This window comes from Bombina bombina, chromosome 2 (assembly GCF_027579735.1).
Source record: "Bombina bombina isolate aBomBom1 chromosome 2, aBomBom1.pri, whole genome shotgun sequence".
Lineage (NCBI taxonomy): Eukaryota > Metazoa > Chordata > Amphibia > Anura > Bombinatoridae > Bombina > Bombina bombina.
Genome location: NC_069500.1, coordinates 692,351,991 through 692,376,599, shown reverse-complemented (window position 1 = coordinate 692,376,599; position 24,609 = coordinate 692,351,991).

The following is a 24,609-nucleotide window of genomic DNA, read 5'->3' as shown; positions in this document are numbered from 1 at the left end:
ATCCTGATAAAAGGCTCTTTGTATGGCCATCACATAACATTGATTAACATTTATGCACCAAACCAGCCGCAAGTTGGGTTTTTTAAAAAAATAGCTAACCTAATCCTCGACCATTTTCAAGGCGTAGTATATTTTGCGGGTGATTTTAATCTCTCTCTACAACCCCACTTAGATTCATCAAAAGGGATTTCAAGTGTGGCTTCAAGGAAACTTAAAGCCATTAAAAATATCATACATAACCTCACACTCCATGATATATGGAGGACTCTACACCCCATAGACAGGGACTACACCTTCTATTCTAATCCACATACTTGTTATACGAGAATTGACCATATATATACTGACTCCCAGGGCCTCTTTATCACTGGGGATTGTACCATTGGTCCCATTACTTGGTCTGATCATGCCCCTGTCACGTGTAGCATACTATGGCCGGATATACCAATATCTCAAAAAATTTGGAGGCTAGAGGACTCTTTACTAAATGATCCAATATTCTTGGATTCTATACAAAAAGAAATCTCTGAATACTTTACTTTAAACTCGCACTCTTCATCCTCTAGACAATTAGAATGGGAGGCTCACAAATCCGTGATAAGAGGCCTATTAATAAAACAAAAGTCTAAATTAAATCGGTCAGCTAGGGAGAAACACTCTTAACTTTTACAAATGATTACTGCTCTAGAAACAGCCCACAAACAAAATCCAAACAATGAACATATTTTAGCTGAACTCTCAGACACTAGACAACAGCTCAAACAACACCTGACTGAAGCTTACCAACGTAAGGCATTATTTTTAAAACCATTTTATTTTGAAGGGGGAAACAAACCAGGGAAAATCCTAGCTAGAAATATAAAAAGGAAACAATTGAACACATATATACACTCCCTCGAGACCACAGAAGGTGAAACAGTGAAAGATAGCTATAAGATTGCTGAAACCTTTCGAACTTATTACAACAAACTATATAACCTGGGTGGCAATTGTGCTAAAGATAACCCTACATCTGAAGAGGGTCTGAATCAATATTTTCAAACGTTGCAACTCCCTACAGTAGACAAACAAACTGCCGAATCCCTAGCTGCCCACATAACGGTAGAAGAACTCCAACAAGCTATAAAAGATATCCCCTCCGGGAAAAGCCCTGGTCCTGATGGACTTACGTCCACCTATTACAAAAAATGTGAGGGAGTCTTGGCCTTACACATGTTGCAGCTGTTCAATAAACTAAGGGACGACCCCACCTTAACTAGAACGCGATTAGAAGCACATATATCGGTACTAACTAAACCGGGTAAACAAGACACAAGCCCGGGTAACTTCAGACCTATCTCCCTAATTAATACAGATATGAAGATTTTGCCCAAGATCCTAGCCAATAGGCTAAACAAAATTCTTCCAGATCTGATAGATAGGGATCAAGTAGGATTTATCCCAGGTAAAGAGGCAAGAGATAATATCACAAAAGTTATCCAACTGATTAACTATGCAAAGGTATCTGGTACCCCCATGGTCTTGTTCACAACAGATGCGGAGAAGGCCTTCGATAGGGTAGGTTGGCCCTTCCTTCGGAGGGCAATGAGCGAAATGGGTATTCCAACAGCTTTTTTAAATATGACAATGGCACTATATTCAGGTTATTCAGGTTAATGGGACGCTGTCTGACACTTTTTACATCAGCAACGGGACAAGGCGGGGATGCCCACTCTCACCCTTACTATTCACCATATCTATAGAGGTCCTTGCCCAAAAAATTAGGCTTAATGACAAAATTTCAGGTATCACAGTTGGAGATCAAGAGAGTAAACAAGCGTTATACGCTGATGATGTACTTTTTACCCTAACTAAGGCCGAAACATCTATTCCAGAATTGCTGAGGGAATTAGATTCCTATGGCGCAGTTTCCAACTTCCTCCTTAACTTAAACAAATCCGAACTTATGAACATTAATGCTCCCCCACAACATATTACAGCCCTACATGAAAAATACTCGATCCCAATAGCCCGAATTAAACTTAAGTATCTGGGGATTCATCTTACTCCATGTGTTCAGGATCTTTTTAAACAAAATTATGTTCCCTTAAGGGAGGATATCGTCAGAGACCTTTCTTGTTGGAAGAATAAACCTATCTCCTGGTTAGGGAGGATAGGAGTTTTTAAGATGAATATCCTTCCTAGAATTCTTTACTTCTTTCAGGCACTACCAATACCACTACCAGAGGGATACATTAAACAGTTGCAAACCACAATAGAGCATTATATTTGGGCAAACACTAGACCCAGGGTTCAGAGGAAGACAATGTATTTACCTAGGAATAGAGGGGGGTTGGGGATGCCAAATTTGGTAGCATATAGAAGAGCGATTTTTTTACAAAGGGTTGTAGAGTGGTCACACAACAAAACAAACAAAGCCTGGATTCACCTAGACAGGCAAATATTCAAATTGAATAACGTGGGGACCATGGCGTGGATCCCCCCTGTTCGCAGGCCGAAGCACTTGTCCAAATACCTAATAACCACAGAAACGCTAGCAGAATGGGATAAAACTCTGGCAACAAGCACTCACATTTCCTCTAGAATTTCTCCTCTCACGCCGATTATTGAAAACCCTGACCTCCCATATTGGAGGATGGGCTATCGTATTAAGCACCCCTACAGTCTAGGAGAGGGATCCATGCATTTCCTTAAGGAAAATAACACATTTAAAACGCAGGGTCAAATGGCCGAGGCCCATAAGGAGATTTTTTCCTCGTGGCTCAATTTTAACAGATTGCTCCACTATATCTCTCATCACAAAATCAAGGAAGACCTAGGCAGAGAACCCACACCTTTCGAAGGTCTGTGTACCCTCTCGAACATACCACGACACCTCATATCCATTTTATATAAAATAATTTCCTCCGATGTGGAGTCCCCACTCCCCTCTTACACTGTAGCTTGGAATAAGGAGTTACCTCGAGAATTAGAAGTAGATACATGGCTGAAGGCCTTTGAACTCATGAAGCGCTCTTCGGTTTCCTCCACTATACAGGAGACACATTTTAAACTTTTGAGTCGTTGGTATCTCACTCCGGTTAGGCTTCATAGAATTTTCCCCTCGTTGAGCAGCTCTTGCTGGAGAGGCTGCGGAGGTGAAGGTTCACTATCACATATATGGTGGTCATGCCCCAAATTGGGCAATTATTGGGCAAATATTATCCCTATCATGTCAAACGTTTTGAATACCCCCATACCAAACACCCCAGAAAGCATACTGTTTTGCTCTCTACCCTCTATTAAAGAACCAGCTAAATTGGCTCTTCTGTTAATAATGATCACAGGAGCAAAAAAACATATTCCTAAAAGATGGAAAACCCAAGTAGTACCATCAGTGGAGGAGTGGAGGATGGAGGTTCTGGAGCTAATTACCTTAGAGAGATACCATTATCTTAAAATAAACAAACTTGATACTCATGAGAGGATCCAGGCAATCTGGAACGGTACTATTTAAAATGGCCGGCACCCCCTTCCTTCTCCCCCCCCCCCTTTTTTAACTTATATATATATATTTTTCTCTTTCTTTCTTTTCTCATCTTTTCTTCTAATCTTTCCTTTCTATCACAAACAACTTTCTTTACGTAATCAGCTGAGTAGATGGCCGAAGCAACAACATTGGTTTTACCTCATAATTTGTTTGTATTACATATTTAATATCTCAGACTTTTGAAGACTGAAATATAAGTCATTTAATTCTATAATGCAAGACAATATGTTTAAAATTAAAAAAAGAAAGAGAGAGATGCATTTATGTATACACAGGTTTGCATAATTATATGTTATTTTAATTGATGTACTGTAAATTTGGATGTGAATATTGTAAACCTACGATTCAATCAATAAAGCTCTTTTGAAATATAAAAAAAACAAAAAAAAAAAAACAGTTTATACAGGTGGATGCTGCTCTCTGCAAAAAAGGTGGTTTGGTAAACCGTACTCCTGAAATACAAAGAAAAGAGGGGAGAGCACTACATTTTATTTGTAGTAAATACTATGCTTAGGTGTGCGCTCTCCCTTCTCTTCTTTGTATTTATATATTTATATGTATATATAAACATGGAGGGGGAGTAGAAATTCTCCTGTCTCCACACAGTACCTTCCACTGCATTCCTTCACCCCCTCTATTTCTCATCTTTTGAAGTTCACACTATCCGCCTTTTCTCCCCTGTAGCTATTCTTGTTGCTGTTATCTATCAGCCCCCTTGCCCAGCATCACAATTTCTGGACAACTTTGAAGCCTGGCTTCCACACTTTCTCTGTTGTAATGTCCCTTCTCTCATCTTAGGGGACTTCAACATACCCGTTAACAATCCTAACATGCCTGCTGCCTCTAAACTTCTATCCCTTACCACCTCTTTTGGCCTGTCCCAGTGGACAACATCTCCAAAACACTGTGAACTTAACTTCCCCTTTCCTCTTTCTGACCACCATCTACTAACTTTATCTCTTCCTGCTGCAACTTTGCAAGCCCCCTAAATACTGCTAATTTACAGGAATTTAAATGACTTGGATGTCACAGACTTTTCCACTCAACTAAAACCTCTGCTCTCCAACATTTAATTTCTCTCTTGCCCAAACCTTATGGCCATACAGTATAATTCGGCACTAAAGTCAACACTTGACAAAGCTGCACCCTCCACTGTTCGCTGTACATAAATCACTTGAAGACACCCGTGGCACACCAAACAGACCATATATTTTCAGCGATGTTCACAGGCTGCTAGACGTCAGTGGAGGAGATCACACACCTGCGCTGATTTCCTCCATTATAAATTAATCCTTAATTCATACAACTCTAACCTCGGCCTGGCCAAATAAGTCTATGTCTCCTCCCTTGTGTCATCTCACGCATCCAACCCCAGAAAGCTATTCTCAACCTTTAACTCCCTTCCAGTTGCGCCTGCACCTCTGCCCACTACAAAACTCACTGCTTAGATTATTGCTGATCACTTCAAAAATAAAATTGAAGCCATTTGAAAATATATCTACACCTCACACCCCTCAAACCCAGTCCTCTCACCCACCCCTTCTATTAACAAAACTTTCTGATACTTTCCTCTTGTTAGGCTCATCTCACAACCTGGCCACTTGATCCTATTCATTCACAACTTCTTCCCTCTTTTTCTGCTTCACTAACCCCTACCCTAACTCACCTCTTTAACCAGTCTCTCACCTCTGGCACACTCCCTGATACGTTCAAACATGTGTCAATAACACCAATTCTAAAAAAAAGCCCAAGCTTGACCCCTCCACCCCTTCTAATTATCGACTGGTCTCCTTACTTCCCTTTGCTTCAAAATTATTGGAATGACTGGTCTATAATTGTCTAACTCAATTTCTCACAACTAACTCCTTACTTGATCTACTACTAGCTGGTTTATGCCTTAAACACTCAACAGAAACTGTTCTTACTAAAGTAGCAAATTACCTGTTATCAGCTAAAGCAAAGGGCCACTACTCCTTACTAATTCTTTTTGAACTTTCTGCTGCTTTTGACACAGTTAACCATCCTCTTCTCCTAAAAAAACCTACATTCATTTGGCATTCGAGACACAGCCCTTACCTGGTTTGCTTAATTTCTCTCCCAAACCGCTCATTTTCAGTTTCCTTTAACAACATATCTTCAGATACTTTGCCTCTCTCAGTTGGAGTACTGCAAGGCTCTGTCTTGGGCCCCTTGCTTTTTTCTCTCTATACATTTTCCTTTGGAAAACATATAGCTTACTTTGGCTTTCAGTACCACTTATATGCTGATGATACCCAAATCTATCTTTCCTCTCTTGATATCTCTCCCACTTTACTCAACCAGATCTCCAACTGCCTCTCTGCAATTTCCTCTTGGATGTTTTCACACTACCTCCAACTCAAACTGTCCCAAACTGAGCTGCTTCTTATTCCCCCCTCTTCAAGACATCTGACACCTGACATTTCTCTGATGGTCAGAGACAGGTCCGCTGTCTTGGGGTCACTCTTGACTCAGAACTCACATTCAACCCACATATACAAACAGTTACCAAATCCTGCCATGCACACCTATGCAACATTTCCAGAATTCGTCCCCTCCTTACTAAAAAAACTACAAAAATATTAATTAATTCCCTCATTTTGTCACACATTGGCTATTGTAATCTACTTCTAAGTGGCTTTCCAAAACACTGCATCTCCTCCCTCTAATCTATTATGAATGCTTCAGCTAGACTAATCCACCTAAGTCGCTGATCTACATCAGCTACTGCACTCTGCCATTCTATACACTGGCTCCCCATACACTCCAGAATACAATTTAAAGTATTAACCCTGACTTACAAAGCACTCAACAGCCTCACTCCCAACAAAATTCCCTCTCTCATCTCCAAATATTCCCCATCCCATCCTCTTCAATCAACCTCTGACCTACGTCTGCACCCTGAGTGGCACTGAAAATGAACAGGCATGGACGTTATTGTAGGTTTTGTTTTGTCTCAGTTGAGTGTGTCTCTCTCTCTCTTTTTTTTTTTTTTTAAATAATTTTTTTATTGGATGAGATGTACAATACATATAAATGCGTCATTAATCAAATCTATTACAGCTTGAAAGGGTGTTAACAAAGGCTAGAGTGATTCCATACATCATAAGAAAACATTACATCCAGCATTTCAGTTGTGCTATTGTTATATAATTAACAACCTTAATCAACATTTAACAACAAAACATCTAAAACAATAGTTGGTCACTGTATAATGCAAGAGTGAGTCGAAAGGGCAAAATATAATTTAACTCACCCATGTATCCCTGTATGCCGTTTCTCCCTTAATTCGCTGTTTACAAGGTTCATTCTGGAACTCTACCTTACTTTGCTTCTCGGTTGCCCTAAATGTTAGTACGTGGTTATTAATGTGTGTGCATTCTTGTTTCCCAGTAAAATTGTATGTTATGAAATGTTTCCATGTCTTTTCTTATAAAGTAGCCATATTCCTCTAAGCGAATTGTGTGCTCCATAAGGGACTCCCATGCTTGGAACGTAGGGATTCTGCATGATTTCCAATTAACCGCTATCAGGGACTTTGCCGTGTTTAACGCCAATTGAACCAGTTTCCTTCGGATTGCACACTTGCATCTAGGCAGCAAGTTCAATAAAGCTGTAGGTAATTGAAGTTGATAATCATTGCTTTGATTACTAACAGTCTTAATAAATTCCCCTATTTGTGACCAAAAGGGCTGAATTTTATTGCATGCCCACCAAATGTGGGACATAGAGCCTTTATTTCCACACCCCCTCCAGCATAAATCGGATGCCGAAGGATATATTGTTTTGATTCTCGCTGGGGTGAGGTACCATCTCGCTAAAATCTTAAAGTTTAGCTCTAGTGATCTGGCTGATACCGAAGATTTTTTTGTGTTGTGAATAATGTATTTCCAATCTTTATCCGTCAATTCCCTGCCTAGCTCCCTATGCCACCTAACTACATAACTGGGAGTATTGGTCCATTCATCAGTCAGTAGGGCTTTTTTTGCCCATGTTAAAGTGTGACGCAATGGTTGGTCTTGGAGGCATTGTTGCTCAAAGGGGGTAGGCTGTCTAATCATTTGTTCTCTATCAGTTGAAGTGGCTAAATAATGTCTAAGTTGATAGTATTTCAACCATTTTGTAAAGGTACCTCCTAGTATATCACCCAAATCTGTACTTTGTTTAAGTTTATTACCATTTAAGAATTTATAAATAGGGGCAGTATAACCCATTTCCCAGTCATGTTGTGTAATCAGTTTATGTTCTAGTCCCCCGTGTAGTTCTGCGTTAGGTGAGACTGGTGACATAGGGGATCTTAAGGATGAAATTCTATGATCGTTATTCAATAGATTGTCCCAAACCTCAAACACATGTCGATATAGTGGGTAAGCTATGATCCAGGGTGGCCTGCTTTTCTTCTCTACCCAGCACAGCACCCCCGGAGACGGGGCCTTTAATATTTGTGAATCCAGGGCCACCCATGCTTTATTGTTGGAATTACGATGCCAATCCAATACCTTTTGTAAACATTTTGCTTGATAATATGTTTCTATATTGGGAAGCCCTAAACCGCCGTCTTGGCTGGAGCGGAACATTATGTTTTGGTTAATTCTAGGTTTGATTTTACCCCAGACGTATACATTTATCAATTTCTGGAGCATGTTGCGGAAGGATTTAGTCAAAGAAATCGGCACTGTTTGGAAGATATAAAGAATTCTAGGTAGCACAGTCATTTTTACAGCCTGAATGCGTCCCCACCATGAAATGGACTTATCTTTCCATCTACCTAACTCTTTACTCAGTTCCTTATATAGGTTCTGGTAATTCAGTTTAAACAGTATTTTAGGTTTAGGAGATAGATATATACCCAAGTATTTAATAGCCTTTTTCTGGGGACAGAATGGGCATGTCTCCAGTAATTCAGCATAGGTAGCCCGAGGGACAGTAATGTTTAAAATCTCTGACTTTTGATCATTTATCAGAAAGTTGGAAAATGAACCAAAGTCCCTAAACTCTCTCAGCACTTCTCGGATCGAATCAGTGGGTTTGGTCAGTGTAAGGAGTACGTCATCTGCATAGAGTGACACTTTGTAATCGTCCTGTCCTATTCTGATACCTGATATCTGATCATTTTGCCGAATTTTGTGGGCCAATATCTCCATGCTCAACACAAACAAAAGGGGTGACAGGGGGCATCCCTGACGGGTGCCGTTCTGGATGGGAAAGGCATCTGATAGTATATTGTTTGCTCTTACCCTGGCCGAAGGGCCGTGGTATAGACTAAAAATTCTATTTATTATGGTATCTCCAAATCCCATTTTGCGTAAGACTGTCTGCAAAAATCTCCAGTCCAGACGATCAAACGCTTTTTCAGCATCAGCGGAGACAATCACCATCTCAATTTTGTTTAATTTAGCGTAGTCAATTAATTGTAAGGTTCTGATGGTGTTGTCTCGCGCTTCTCTTCCTGGCACAAAACCAGCTTGGTCAAGGTGCACAATCTGGGGTAAAATTTTGTTGATGCGGCCTGCCAGAATCTTTGCAAACAATTTCAGATCCGTGTTGAGCAGGGAGATGGGTCTGTAACTACCGGGTAAGTTAATTGGTTTGTTTGGTTTGGGTAAAACAGAGATATAAGCTTCTAGGCACTCTGGCGGGAAATAACCTACTTCGTCTATGTGTTGAAATGCTTTTAATAATTGGGGGGCAATATCAGATTTATATAGTTTGTAATAATCGTTCGAGTAGCCGTCCAGGCCTGGACTTTTGTTGTTAGGTAAGGCCTCTATGGCGTCCACAATTTCTTTCAAGGTGAAAGGGGCATCCAAGGTGTCTGCCTCTTGTGTTGAGAGTCTGGGAGTATCAACCGATCTTAAATACTGATCTAGGGCGTCTGAACTAACATTGTCAGGCTGTTTTTTGAGATTATACAAGTCGGAGTAATACTTCCCAAAAACATTTGCTATTCTTTTAGGGTCAGTCTCAGTCTGACCCCTGTCATTATCTATCTTAAAAATATGAGATTGAAAGGCTTTTTTTGCTAGGGCCCTGGCTAGCCATGTACCTGCTTTGTTGCTATGATGAAAATATGCTTTTTTTAAGTAATATGCTTTTTTAATAGCATTTTTAAGCAGTAGCTTTCTAAAAGCTTCCCTAGCGTTGCTGACTGATTGTGTTAGATCATCCCTCTGGGGATTAAGTTTGTGCTGTTGTTCTAATAGTTTTAGATTAGAAAGAAGCTCATCATATTCCATGCTATATAGTTTACGCTGGACAGCTTTTTGCTTGATTAATTCCCCTCTAATCGTCGCTTTGTGCGCTAACCAGTTATTTATGCCATTTGTAGCTGCTGAAGTGTTGTGCTGGAAGAATTCCTTTATATTGTGTTCTACTTTATTTTTAATAATTGGGTCATGTAGTATTGTGGAATCTAAACGCCACAGAAATGGGCATTGGGGCATCGAGGGCCATAAGAGTTCTAGTGTGATAGAGGCGTGATCCGACCACGAAATTGGCAGGATCTCTGTGTCAGTAGCTATGGCAATATTGTTATGATCTACCATCCAATAATCAATTCTTGAATAGGAACGACCTGGATGTGAATAGAAGGTGTAACTTTTCGTTCTAGGGTGATGCAATCTCCAGACATCCATTAGCATTAACATATCCAATTTTTGGGTGATGCGCATTCTATTTGTTTGGGTGATTTGGCTTTTACCTGTGGAGCTATCTACGTGTGGGTTCAAAGTCATATTCAGATCTCCTCCTAACACTACCATACCCTTCTGTATTTCACCTAATTTATTTAATGCTCTGTCTAAGAAAAGACGTTGTGCTGAATTCGGAGCGTATATATTCATTAGAGTCAGGTGACTATTGTATAGTGTGCCTACAAGTATCAGGAACCTGCCTTCGTCATCCGAATATTGTTCTAACATTTTAAATGGGATATCTCTGCTTATTAAAATTCCCACTCCATTTTTCTTTTTAGTATGTGAACTAAAATATTGTTGGGAATAAATTTTTGAATAAAGTTTCGGTTGATCCTGTCTGGGAAAATGCGTTTCTTGCAGAAACACTATTGAACCTTGTATTTTTTTAAACCAGGCCAAAGCCATTGATCTCTTATGTGGGGAGTTCAGGCCCTTACAATTCTGTGATATAAGTTTTATATTGGAAGACATTATATGAGGTGACTAATTTGCGTTAGCTTAATCTTGGTCCCTTTTCTAACTAAATATGATGTGGCAATTACAGGGAAATTAAAATGCTGAAGTAATAAATGGGCGACATGAGATCTAAACCATTGCATCAGTGACCAACGCAACCAAAAAACCAAAACAAGTATGATTAACAAACAATTTGATAACAATAACAACAAATTAACAAAAAATACCATCATCATTCTCCAAGTGTAAAAGGGGAACGAATAAAGGTAAGAAATGAAGGGGAATCAAAAGACCTAAATACAGGTCCAGACACAGTTGGGGTTACATAGCGTAGTTTCTGTGTTTATATCAAGACAGAATCAGATATAATTTTTTTTTTTTTTTCTTTTTTTTTTATTTATTTATTTATTTATTTATTTTTTTTATTATTATTTTTTTTTAATTTTTATTAAAGAGCATCCAGTTCACACCTTCAAATTGCTACACATTGAAAATAAATCATTGCACCAGTAAAAGAGGGACAACAATATAAGAGGCTTTTTTAAGTAAATAACATATGTTCTCAGGTTCTGCTTTGGACGGTCCCCAGATATGGGAGCAATAGAAACAACAAACTGGGGTAAACAAATGTAAACCTTCACTTCAATAAGCAGGGACAAACTATCATCAACTATCGCTTCATTTGACAGTGCAACAGAACATTTTGATTTGGAAGGCTTTCAGCCTAGATAACTAATGACATCAGATAACATGTTCTGTAACATCCGGAATTCAAAATAACCTATGTCCAAGGTGTATATTGTAGGGTGAAGTTCTAATTGTAGACTATTGAGATCAAGACTGTCCCAACATTGATGATATCCCAGACATTGTTGTATATAAACAAATAAAAATAAACTATGATTACCTGAGAGTAGGGCTTCATCGCATGAGACTAGCAATGTTCAGGGCCTTAAGACATACCTATGGATGGTAGGCATAACATACTTTGGCTGTAAAAGGTCTGAATCAGCTGATTTCTGTATTTTGAGCGGATGAGAGACTGCTCGAAGCCAGATCTCTAACTCTCTTTCTTTGTATTCTTTGCCATTGTGGCCTTTGTTGCATCGGTCTGGGAGCCTCTGAGGTCTTCTCCTCACGAAGTGAAGGTAAGGAAGGTTGTGGTATTCCAAGTTGGTTACAGAAAGAGTCCAAGTCTTCTAGGGACTTATAGATATGCATTTTATTATTTTTCAGAACCTTGATGCTGAATGGAAAGCCCCACCTGTAGGGAATCCCATTATCTTGAAGATGTTGTGTCAAAAATCGCGTCTCCTTTCTATTTTGAAGTGTTAGAGGACTAAGGTCAGAATAAAGTTGTAGTTGGTGACCTTGATATGTGATGGCTTGTTGTTGCCTAGCCGCCTTCATTATTTTCTCTTTATCAAGGAACTTATGAAACTTTAGTATTACATCCCTCGGTGGGTCCGTATCTTTGGGCTGTGGGCGTAGTGCCCTATGAGCTCTATCAAGCGGGATCTCTGGAAGGTCTGGGTCTTTCAGGATAGTCTTGAACAAATCTTGGAGGAAGGCAGGCAATACTTCAGGGGCAATTCTTTCAGGTAGACCTCTAATCCTTATGTTCTGCCTCCTCCCCCTATTATCCAAATCTTCTAATTTTTCTTGTAAGAAGGAGATTTGAGATTCCTGAGCCAGCAATTTTCTGTTTACTAAATCTATGTCAGAGGTCTGGGATTCAGATTGCTCCTCAAGGTACTCCACTCTATTTCCAAGTTCGTTGACCTCTTTCTTTACGTCCGCCAACCCATCCTTAATCATACGGCCAACCTGGTGTATAAATGAGGCAAAATCTTCCTTTGTAGGAAGATCCTTCAGATCAGTCTTTGTAAGTGGTATATCTAAGGCAGCATCTTGTTGGCTTTCCATATCATCAGAGGCCTGTAAAGAATCTTCATCCTCTGTCGCTGGAGTGTTTGTTGTCTTAAAAAACATATTCATCCTATTAGGATTGTTTTTAGCTCCTTTGTCAGATTTTACTGATCTTTTAGATGACATGGCAGGTTTAAACAGGTTGTCTAGTAAACTGTAATCTTGCTTATCTTGTATATTCCAATTCTTTTATTTATCTGTCACTGTTTTGTTTGCACCCAAAAAATAAATAAGACTTTTATATAAGCAGATGTTGAATTTCACAAAAGATTCTCCTCTATCAGCTATTATGTCCTGTATAAATCTCTTCCTGCTATAGTTTTAAAATTGCTGCAGAGGCTACAGGAAATTATATATGTGGAAACACAAACTCCCAATGCGTTTGCGGCCTATGAGTGTTAGTGGTCTAAACACTATTCTGTAGCTCTTCTGTATACTGTCAGATGCCAAGCTAATTGGAAAGAGCAATCATCTATGAAAACACGTTGGCTATTTGTGGCTTAGTGTTATTTGAAACGTTTTTCTTTTAATTTTGTTATCAAACGTTTTTTGTGTGGTGGGCTTGCTGTGGTGCAGGTTTTCGTTATATGTGAGAATTTAAACTGCCTTCCCTCCCGGCTTATAGTGTAAGCTGCGGGTCGTGGTATTAGGATTGATGCCCAGCGGTGGAGCCCAAACAAGTCTGCACAGTTTGCTGAGGGCTGCTATGTGTGGGTCAGCGCGTTTAGGGTGTGTAACAGGCAGAGCGTTTGAAAGCTGGAAAGAATCTCTGACCCGCTCACCTATCTGTGCAATTGCCGGAAGATGGCCGCTCCTCTCTGGTCCTCTCTGATCCGTCTGACCGCGGACTGCCGCTTGAGCTGGGGATCCTTTGTGGCATACGAAAATCACTCCTCCTTGCCGGGAACTTGACTAAACTTAGGTGAGGCAAATAAAAGCAGAGCCGAAGGGTCCTCTGCGCTCTTCGGTCCCCAGCGCTGTGAAAGAAGATGGCGGTCCTGGTGCTTCAGCTCCACTGCTTTTTGTAGCGGTATGATCAGTTTTTTTTGTAAACAGAATATGAGACCGAAGCTGGCATATTCTTATCTATTATGATTCAGTGCTTAATATGTTATTAAATAAGGGCTCATCCCCAAACTGTGTCTGATGTTTAACAGAGCTTCAACACTGCGCGGCCATTTCAATCCATGGTCGGCTCCGCCCCCCCGTCTCTCTCTCTCTTTTAATATTTATGCAAATTGCTCTTGGGTCTCCCCAACAGGCATGGAAGTTATTATAGCCTTTGTTCTGTCTAAATTGAGTGTTTCTTTTCTCTCTCTCTCTCTCTCTCTCTCTCTCTCTCTCTCTCTCTCTCTATATATATATATATATATATATATATATATATATATATATAGAGAGAGAGAGAGAGAGATTGTACCAAAATACCATCAAATACATATATAGAAATGTGTATTCATGAATAAATAGAACATAGTCTTCTATGTGAAGAACATTAGAATGGGAGAAATTTACGCCTAGATTAAGAGTTCTGCGTTAGCCGTCAAAAACAGCGTTAGGGGGTCCTAACGCTAGTTTTGGCCTACCGCTGGTATTTAGAGTCTTGTAGGTAAGGGTCTAACGCTCACTTTCCAGCCGCGACTTTTCCGTACCGCAGATCCCCTTACGTCAATTGCGTATCCTATCTTTTCAATGGGATCTTTCTAACGCTGGTATTTAGAGTCTTGGCTGAAGTGGGCGTTAGAACTCTAACGACAAGACTCCAGCCGCAGAAAAAAAAGTCAGGAGTTAAGAGCTTTATGGGCTCATAAACGCCGGTTCATAAAGCTCTTAACTACTGTGCTCTAAAGTACACTAACACCAATAAACTACCTATGCACCCCTAAACCGAGGCCCCCCCACATAGCCGCCACTCTATTAAATTTTTTTAACCCCTAATCTGCCGACCGCACACTGACACAACCTTCATTATCCCTATGTACCCCTAATCTGCTGCCCCTAACATCGCCGACCCCTACATAATATTTATTACCCCCTAATCTGCCCCCCCAACGTAGCCGCTACCTACCTACACTTTTTAACCCCTAATCTGCCGACCGGACCTCGCCGCTACTATAATAAATGTATTAACCCATAAACCGCCTCACTCCCGCCTCAAAAACCCTATAATAAATTTTATTAACCCCTAATCTGCCCTCCCTAACATCGCCGACACCTAACTTCAAGTATTAACCCCTAATCTGCCGACCGGACCTCGCCGCTAATCTAATAAATGTATTAACCCCTAAAGCTAAGTCTAACCCTAACACCCCCCTAAGTTAAATATAATTTAAATCTAACGAAATAAAATAAATCATATTAAATAAATGAATCCTATTTAAAGCTAAATACGTACCTGTAAAATAAACCCTAATATAGCTACAATATAAATAATAATTATATTGTAGCTATTTTAGGATGTATTTTTATTTTACAGGCAACTTTGTATTTATTTTAACTAGGTACAATAGCTATTAAATAGTTAATAACTATTTAATAGCTACCTAGTTAAAATAATTACAAAATTACCTGTAAAATAAATCCTAACCTAAGTTACAATTAAACCTAACAGTACACTATCAATAAATTAATTAAATAAACTACCTACAATTATCTACAATTAAATCAACTAAACTAAATTACAAAAAAAAACCACTAAATTACAAAAAACCCCCACTAAATTACAAAAAATAAAAAAAGATTACATGAATTTTAAACTAAATACACCTACTCTAAGTCCCCTAAAAAAATAACAAAGTCCCCCAAAATAAAAAAATGCCCTACCCTATTCTAAAATAAAAATTTAACAGCTCTTTTACCTTACCAGCCCTTAAAAGGGCCTTTTGCGGGGCATGCCCCAAAGAAAACAGCTCTTTTGCATTTAAATAAACATACAATACCCCCCACAACATTACAACCCACCACCCACATACACCTAAACTAACCAAAACCCCCCTTAAAAAAACCTAACACTAAGCCCCTGAAGATCTTCCTACCTTATCTTCACCACGCCGGGTATCACCGATCCGTCCAGAAGAGGGTCCAAAGTCTTCATCCTATCCGGCAAGAAGAGGTCCAGAAGAGGGTCCGAAGTCTTCATCCTATCCGGCAAGAAGAGGGCATCCGGACCGGTAGACATCTTCATCCAGGCGGCATCTTCTATCTTCTTCCATCCGGCGAGGAGCGGCTCAATCTTCAAGACCTCCGGCGCGGAACATCCTCTTCTCCCGACGACTATACGACGAATGAAGGTTCCTTTAAGGGACGTCATCCAAGATGGCGTCCCTCGAATTCCGATTGGTTGATAGGATTCTGTCAGCCAATCGGAATTAAGGCTGGTCTTGAAGATGGAGCCGCTCCTCGCCGGATGGAAGAAGATAGAAGATGCCGCCTGGATGAAGATGTCTACCGGTCCGGATGCCCTCTTCTTGCCGGATAGGATGAAGACTTCGGACCCTCTTCTGGACCTCTTCTTGCCGAATAGGATGAAGACTTCGGACCCTCTTTTGGACGGATCGGTCATACCCGGCGTGGTGAAGATAAGGTAGGAAGATCTTCAGGGGCTTAGTGTTAGGTTTTTTAAGGGGGGTTTGGGTTAGATTAGGGGTATGTGGGTGGTGGGTTGTAATGTTGGGGGGGGTATTGTATGTTTTTTACAGGCAAAAGAGCTGTTTTCTTTGGGGCATGCCCCGCAAAAGGCACTTTTAAGGGCTGGTAAGGTAAAAGAGCTGTAAAATTTTTATTTTAGAATAGGGTAGGGCATTTTTTATTTTGGGGGGCTTTGTTATTATTTTAGGGGGCTTAGAGTAGGTGTAATTAGTTTAAAATTCTTGTAATCTTTTTTTATTTTTTGTAATTTAGTGTTTGTTTGTTTTTTGTAATTTAGTTTAGTTGATTTAATTGTAGATAATTGTAGGTAGTTTATTTAATTAATTTAATTATAGTGTAGTGTTAGGTTTAATTGTAACTTAGGTTAGTATTTATTTTACAGGTAATTTTGTAATTATTTTAACTAGGTAGCTATTAAATAGTTATTAACTATTTAATAGCTATTGTACCTGGTTAAAATAAATACAAAGTTGCCTGTAAAATAAATATTAATCCTAAAATAGCTACAATATAATTATTATTTATATTGTAACTATATTAGGGTTTATTTTACAGGTAAGTATTTAGCTTTAAATAGGATTAATTTATTTAATAAGATTTATTTTATTTTGTTATATTTAAATTATATTTAACTTAGGGGGGTGTTAGTGTTAGGGTTAGACTTAGCTTTAGGGGTTAATACATTTATTAGATTAGCGGCGAGGTCCGGTCGGCAGATTAGGGGTTAATATTTGAAGTTATGTGTCGGCGATGTCAGGGAGGGCAGATTAGGGGTTAATAAAATTTATTATAGGGTTTTTGAGTCGGGAGTGAGGCGGATTAGGGGTTAATACATTTATTATAGTAGCGGTGAGTTCCGGTCGGCAGATTAGGGGTTAATAAGTGTAGGTAGGTAGCGGCGACATTGGAGGGGGCAGATTAGGGGGTAATAAATATAATATAGGGGTCAGCGGTGTTAGGGGCAGCAGATTAGGGGTACATAGGGATAACGTAGGTTGCCGCGGTGTATGGAGCGGCAGATTAGGGGTTAAAAATAATATGCAGAGGTCAGGGGTTAATAAGTGTAAGGTTAGGGGTGTTTAGACTCGGGGTTCATGTTAGGGTGTTAGGTGCAGACTTAGGAAGTGTTTCCCTATAGGAAACAATGGGGCTGCGTTAGGAGCTGAACGCTGCTTTTTTGCAGGTGTTAGGTTTTTTTCCAGCTCAAACGGCCCCATTGTTTCCTATGGGGGAATCGTGCACGAGCATGTTTTTGAAGCTGGCCGCGTCCGTAAGCAACGCTGGTATTGAGAGTTGCAGTGGCGGTAAATATGCGCTACGCTCCCTTTTTGGAGCCTAACGCAGCCCTTCTGAGAACTCTAAATACCAGCGTTGTTTAAAAGGTGCGGGGGAAAAAACATGCGTAGCTAACGCACCCCTTCTAACGCAAAACTCTAAATCTAGGCGTTATATTTTTCATGTTAGGTTAGCGCACTTGAGAAAACTCAATCAGGTTTGCACACAAGTCGTTTTTTCCCACTTTTCTTGCTTCATTGACTTCTATAGGGGAATTACATTAAAGTGATATTTGAAGTTCAGCTTCTTGGGCACGTCAGATTAAAACTTTTTACTTTCAACTTGTAATATGAGCGCTACTGAATTTGAACTAAAAGCTTACTTCTAGCAGATTTAACGAGTGAGCAGGAGTGATAAATAGCACTCTACTCATACTATAGTCATTTATTCGTAAAGTACCATTTGTTTAGAAAAAAGGCCAGATTACAGGTGGAATGCTAAAGACGCAAAAGCCATATTAGTGCTCCATGGAGCAATATCAATGCACACTAATGTACGCTGGTATTACAAGTTGACAGAAATGCAATGCGCGTTCATATTTGCATTGCTGGAAAGCATTGCATTCATGAGAGCACGCTTCCATAGTCTCCAATGTGAGCCTCATTCTGATGCCGTCATATATGGAATCAAAACTAGCACAGTGAAGGGGGTTAGTAGTGCAGCGATGGCAGAAAATTGTAAATAGATATGTGTATTACTATATACATATACATTTATGTGCTAATATGTGTATATATACATATTAACACACATATATATATATATATATATATATATATATATAAGCATATACTTTATATTTATTTGGAACACACAGTTCCCATAGACTGCAATGTAAAGGCACTTTTCAGTGCCGTTTTTTTTAACACCCCATGGCCGGTGATTTTAGCCCCCAAAAACTGCTACATAAAAAAAGAAAAGAAAACTAACACTTGATTTTGAGGGCATTTGGGGCACATTTATAAAATTAACCAGAGATCTGGTTATTTCTGTAAGCGCTACTTGCTACAGTGAATTTGCGGTAGCAATAATCAGTCACTTGTAATTGCTGGTTATTTATCACACGCCCACAAACGGGGAAATTTGCCCATAAATTTGCCCATAAATTAGTGCTCTATTTGTAATCTAGCCCAAAAGCTTAAATAAACTATACATATAAACATAAAATCAGACATTTTTTATATATTGTTTTATTATATAGTCAACACTTACCAGACAAAAAATTGTACTTTCTAATGTATTTTTTTATGTATTTTGTGCAACTTTTTAGTCAAGCATAACAGTTAACCAGAGCTCAGAAGTTGTGCCATCCTGACACATGTTAAATTAAATTACACTTGAGCGAACGCATTTACATTTTTTTTTTTTTTTTAAAGTAATATTTTATTGAGATCGAAAGTTTGAGAATAACAAGATAATGATTAAACATTCAATGAGAAATTGACAATACCAATAATCACGGTACATAGCATAATGATATAAACAATACGTGAAAGTATATAGCTTATAAATAGTAAACAACAGACGGCCTCAAAATTTTCAATAATATTGTAGGGTGTCATATGTCTGAGGAGAAGAAAGGCAAATACCAAAACCAACAGCAAGTTTGATGTATAGCGATGATTGATACTCTTGATGATCTAAACCAGGAATGACCAGGAGAGAGAAGGGAAGGGAGCGAGATGAAGGGGAAAGGGTGGGATGGGAAAGGAGAAGAGGAGGGAAAAAAGGATAGAAGAAGAAGAGAGAAAAAAAAACAAAAAAAAAAGGAAAAAAAAAAAAAAACACAGGGAGGGGAGGAGGGGGGAAGGGAAGCCTCATATTCCTTAAGGCTTCTAGAGTGGCAACCCAGGGTTAACTAATAATTAGTTATGTTTGAGACAGACATTATTTATATATATAATTATTCTGGTCTTATGGAAAGTTGGGTTCTGACCTAGGGATCTCTCGTAGGATTTGATAGTTGTCTCCAGGAGTCCCAAATCTGAGAGTGTAGGGCTACCTTATTCTGTTGAGTGAATATTGGGCATTCCATTTGCTCAAAGTAGGACATGATCTTGACTACGTCCACCCATCTCGGGGCTGCTTTCTGTTTCCAGAGTCTAGCAACTGCTAGCTTTGCAGCCGAAAGGAAGTATATGCTCAGGAAAATGGTAGAGATGGAATGGGACTTAATATCTATATGGAATAACAAGGTTTGAGGGGAGTTGCCAATTAAAGGGTCAAGAGCTAAGCACTTGTTTAGGATTGTGGCCCAGAAAGGTTGTAATGTCGGGCATTCCCACCATATGTGGGCTGGCGATCCCACCATCCCACACTCTCTCCAGCACAGCGGGGAATTGGAGTGGGAAATTTTAAATAGCCGAAGCGGAGTTAGATGCCACTGGGTGCAAATTTTAATGTAGAGCTCCAAGAGGGTCACGCAATGAAGCGCTTGTTTGGTTCGAGTGGCAGCTTTTGCCCAGTCTGCTTGGTCAGCATGGAATTTTAAGTCTCTTTCCCAGACTATAATATAGGCTGACTTGAGATATGTAGGGGAGTTCAGTATGTCCCTATAAGATATCGAGAGCGTCCCCGGAATTTTGACTTTGCATAGCCATCTCTTTTCCCATTCAGTAGCTTGTCGGAGGGGGCTGTCGAGAAATCCCCAGGACTTCAAAAGACTACGGAGCCTCCAGAATTCAAAGCGTAAGAAGGGAGGTGGATGATAAGCCGAGATAAAATGAGAAGTGGCTATAAATCTACCTCTGGGGAACAAGTCAGCTACGCAAGTAATACCACACTCTTGCCAGAGTTGTGGATGTGAGTCTTTGAGGGCCAAAAGGAGTCCCGATAGGGAATGTATGGGAGAGGGATGTGGAGCAATTTGCTTTAACGAGCGTAACCTATCCCAAAACGTAAGATTGTGTAATGATAGTGTTGTGTATGTTGTACATAGATCTGACGTGTTTGGGGAGCCAGATGAGATCTGGAAGTGATAGAGACCTAGGTAAGGTAGCTTGTTCCAGCGTTCGCCAGCCACAAGTGGTGGAGGTGACGTTCCAAGCGAGGATGTGCGCTAAGCGTGAAGCCTCATGGTAAGTAGCAATATTGGGGGCGCCAGCGCTACAAACCGGCTGCTGCATAATGCGAGTAGCTACTCTGGGGTGTTTATTTCTCCAAATAAACTTATTGCATATCTGTTGAAATTTACCAATGAGGGATTTAGGTATCGGAATAGGGAGTGAACGGAAAAGATAGGTCAGCTTAGGTAATAGTACCATCTTGAACGCCGCTACCCGGCCCAACCATGAGATACAAGGTACGCTCCATGTATTTGCGCTGTTCTGGAATTGTTGCAACAATGGATAAAAATTAGATTTGATAATGGTAGATATGTTAGAGGAGAGATAGACTCCTAGATGCTTGATTTTCTGCTTGGACCAGTTGAATGGATATGACGCTTTTAAAGAATCAAGTACTTTGTCTTCCAGATTAACAGCATAAGCGTCAGTTTTGTTAAGGTTTAGCTTATAATGGGTGAGTCGACCAAAATGGTCTAGTAGCCTAAATAGGGCAGGGAGAGACCGAACAGGGTCACTGAGGAAAATAGTTAGGTCATCTGCAAAGAGTGCAGTTTTATGCATAGTTCCCTCAATCTCAACACCTCCTATATCCGGGTTGCTCCTGATGGCCTCCGCGAGCGGCTCCATAATCAAAGCGAATATGAGCGGAGATAGAGGACATCCTTGTCGGGTCCCATTAGTTATTTGAAAAGTCGAAGAACGAAAACCTAGGCCTTTAACTGATGCCGAGGGGGCCGAGTACAATGACCTAACACAAGAGATGAAGCTGGAGGGGAAACCGAAGTAACCGAGGACCTCAAACAGGTATGACCAATTCACCCTGTCAAAGGCTTTTTCGGCATCTAGTGCCAGCGCTGTGCAGGGGATAAGTCTCCGTTTGGTCTCGAAGAAGATATTGAGCAGCCTACGAGTATTGTCCGGTCCCTCCCAACCCGGGGTGAAACCAACCTGGTCTCCGTTGATAAGTGTCGTAAGAACCTTATTAAATCTAATAGCCATAACCTTAGCCAGGATTTTGACATCGGTATTGATTAATGAGATAGGGCGGAAATTTTCACACCTATCTGGGGCCTTTCCTGGCTTTGGAATCGCCACTATGACTGCTTCAAGCATTTCTGGAGGAAGAGTGCTAGTTCGTCTGGCGAGCGAGCATATTCTGGTAAGTAGGGGGGAAAGCTGTGTGGAAAAGGTTTTATAGAAAAGGGCACTATACCCATCTGGGCCTGGTGATTTATTAGGTTTCAACGATTTAATTGTCGAAGCCACTTCTTCAATAGTAAATGGAGAGTCTAGCATCTTTTTTTGAGGTTCAGATAGAACTGGTAGGGACAAGGATTTCAGAAAATCCTGAATATGGTGAGAAGACGGGGCAGGGGTTTCTGCAGAATTTTGTAAGTTATATAAAGAGGAATAATAGTGCGCAAAAGCGCTTCCGATATCCATTGGGAGGCGAACAATGCCCTTTGGTGTTACTAAATGGGGAATTCGAGCTTCCGCAGTACGTTGCCTAAGCTTATTGGCTAAAAGTCGGTCTGCTTTGTTTCCCTTGGCGTAGAAAGTTTGCTGAAACCGGTGGACCTGTGACTGATAACGCTTAAGTTCTATGGCCTCTATTTTCAGTTTGATGTCCTCTATTTGCAGGAGGGTCTTTGGATCTAAGGAAATCATGTGAGAGGCGGTTAGTGAGCGGAGGTTTGAGTGTAATTGGGACAGAGATTCCCCTAGTTGCTTGTTATGGTCTGCTTTCAATTTAAAGAACAATCCTCTAGTGAAAGCCTTGAGCGTGTTCCATAGACAGAAATCACACACAGAACCATTATCATTCATCTGGAGAAACTCCTCGATGTTTCTTTGGAGATATAGAATCTGTTCTGGAGTAGAAAGTAAGTGCTCCGGATGTCTCCAGGAGGACCTAAAGGACATTCAGATTGGGGCTTTTAAGGAAAACTGAACAGGGGAATGGTCAGACCAGGGGCACCCTGGCATAGAGACCCGCTGAACAAGGTCAAGAAGCCCGGGTTCGCAGTAAACCTGGTCAATTCTGGTATATGTATTGTGTACCGTGGAATAGTAGGAGTAATCTCTAGAGGTGGGATGATGGGACCGCCATATGTCAAACAAGTTATATTGTGCATGAAGGCTGTTAAATTGTCTAGCAGAACGTGAGGTTTGGGGGTAGCATGGTTTAGATTTAGGAGAGCGTCTATCTAATGTGGTGTCAGTAATCATGTTGAAGTCACCTGCGAGAAGGAGGTTTTGGGACCTTTTGGAGGCTAAAAGTCTTAGAAATTTCCTGAGCATTTTAATTTGACCCGAGTTGGGGGCGCAGTAACAAGCCAAGGTGTATGGAATGTTATCCAGTTTACAGTTCAGAATTAGGTACCTACCTTGATGGTCTATGTGAGAGCTAATTTTTTCATATAACACTGACTTGTGAATCATGATTGCCACGCCTCGTGACTTGGAGTTGAAAGAGGCTGTTTCAACTACTGGAAAGTGTTTACAGTGTAAAGGTATAGGTGTTCCTTGAACCCAATGGGTTTCTTGTAAAAAAGCCACTTTAGACTTGGTATGATAAAGATAGTTTAACAGTCTGCTTCTTTTGTTTAGGGTATTGAGACCCCTTACATTCTGGGAGGTACATGTGAAGGACATCTTGTAATACTTGCTGGTACAGGAGGAAAAGAGGGAGAGAAAAAAAAAAAAGGGGGAGAGGGGGGGAGTGGGGAAGAGGATTGGGAGGGAGGGGTTGGGGAGAGGGGGTAAATAAGGAATGAGATACTGTGCAGTTGTAGTGTAGGTCACCTGGTATACAGAAACAGTAGAAAAAACACAAAACAAACAAACTCAATAACAGTTATGATACTTATGTTCTAATGTTCTATAGGTTGCGGTATAAACGAGAAAGACCGCTCAGGTAAACCCCCTTCAGGGTGGGGTATTTTACAAATTGAAGGATAGGGAAAGGGTGAGGGTGAGGGGGGATAGAGGTATAGAAGATAGACTGTGTTAGTAAATTAAATTGCCGCTTGGGAGTAGAAGGGTAACAGGAAGAAGGTAACAAGGGAACTGTATTACATTGGTTATTCTCATAAACTATTGGTTGCGGTATAAGCAAGAAAAACCGCTCAGGTAGATCCCCTTCTAAGGGGGGTGCTTTGTAAGTAAAGGGGTAGGGAGAGGTATTGGAAGGAGAAGAAAGAGGGGAGGGAAAAGGAGAAGAAAAGTGAGGAGGAAGGGGAGGGAGTGGAAGTGGAAGTGGAGGACGGAGGTGGAGAAAAAAGAGGAAAAAAAAAGGGAAAAAAATAAAATAAAAAAGTGGGCTGTGCAAGTTGGAATTTCACATAGGGTGGGCTGTATTAGTTGGAGTTTCAAACAGAAGAAAAAGGCAATAAGGGGAGGGAATTATTGTTAGTGAGGAGAGTGAGGTGTAGATCAAAATGGCCATATCGCCTGCCCTGCGTGATGAAGGACTAAGGATTTGGAACATTGTCAGTGTGTCAAGAATTGGGTGGGGAAATAAAGCAAGTAGGGAACACAGTCGGCAGCCTCTGGCTAGAGGGATGTGATGCAGTGCAGAAAAAAGAGACTTAGGAAGACAAATTATGCCCTATACAAGTACTAAACAGAAATGTAACAGTGCAAACATAAGATTTAACAATCAACAATATAACATTTGACTTCTAAACCTTGCGAACCACATCTGAACCCAACATAGGATAATGCTTACTGAAGACTAATATTCAATGTCCATCTAGACGGGTCACTATATGGGGATAAGTATGTCAGTTAGTTGCCTTAACCTTGATGATGAAAATAGAGAAATACCTATTTGATGAGGGATAGTATAATACTGTAATGCCAAGTCCCAGTGGGATGGACCCCACCAAAGTAGACCGCACCTGTTGCGCCAGTAAACAGACGTCTACGTCCA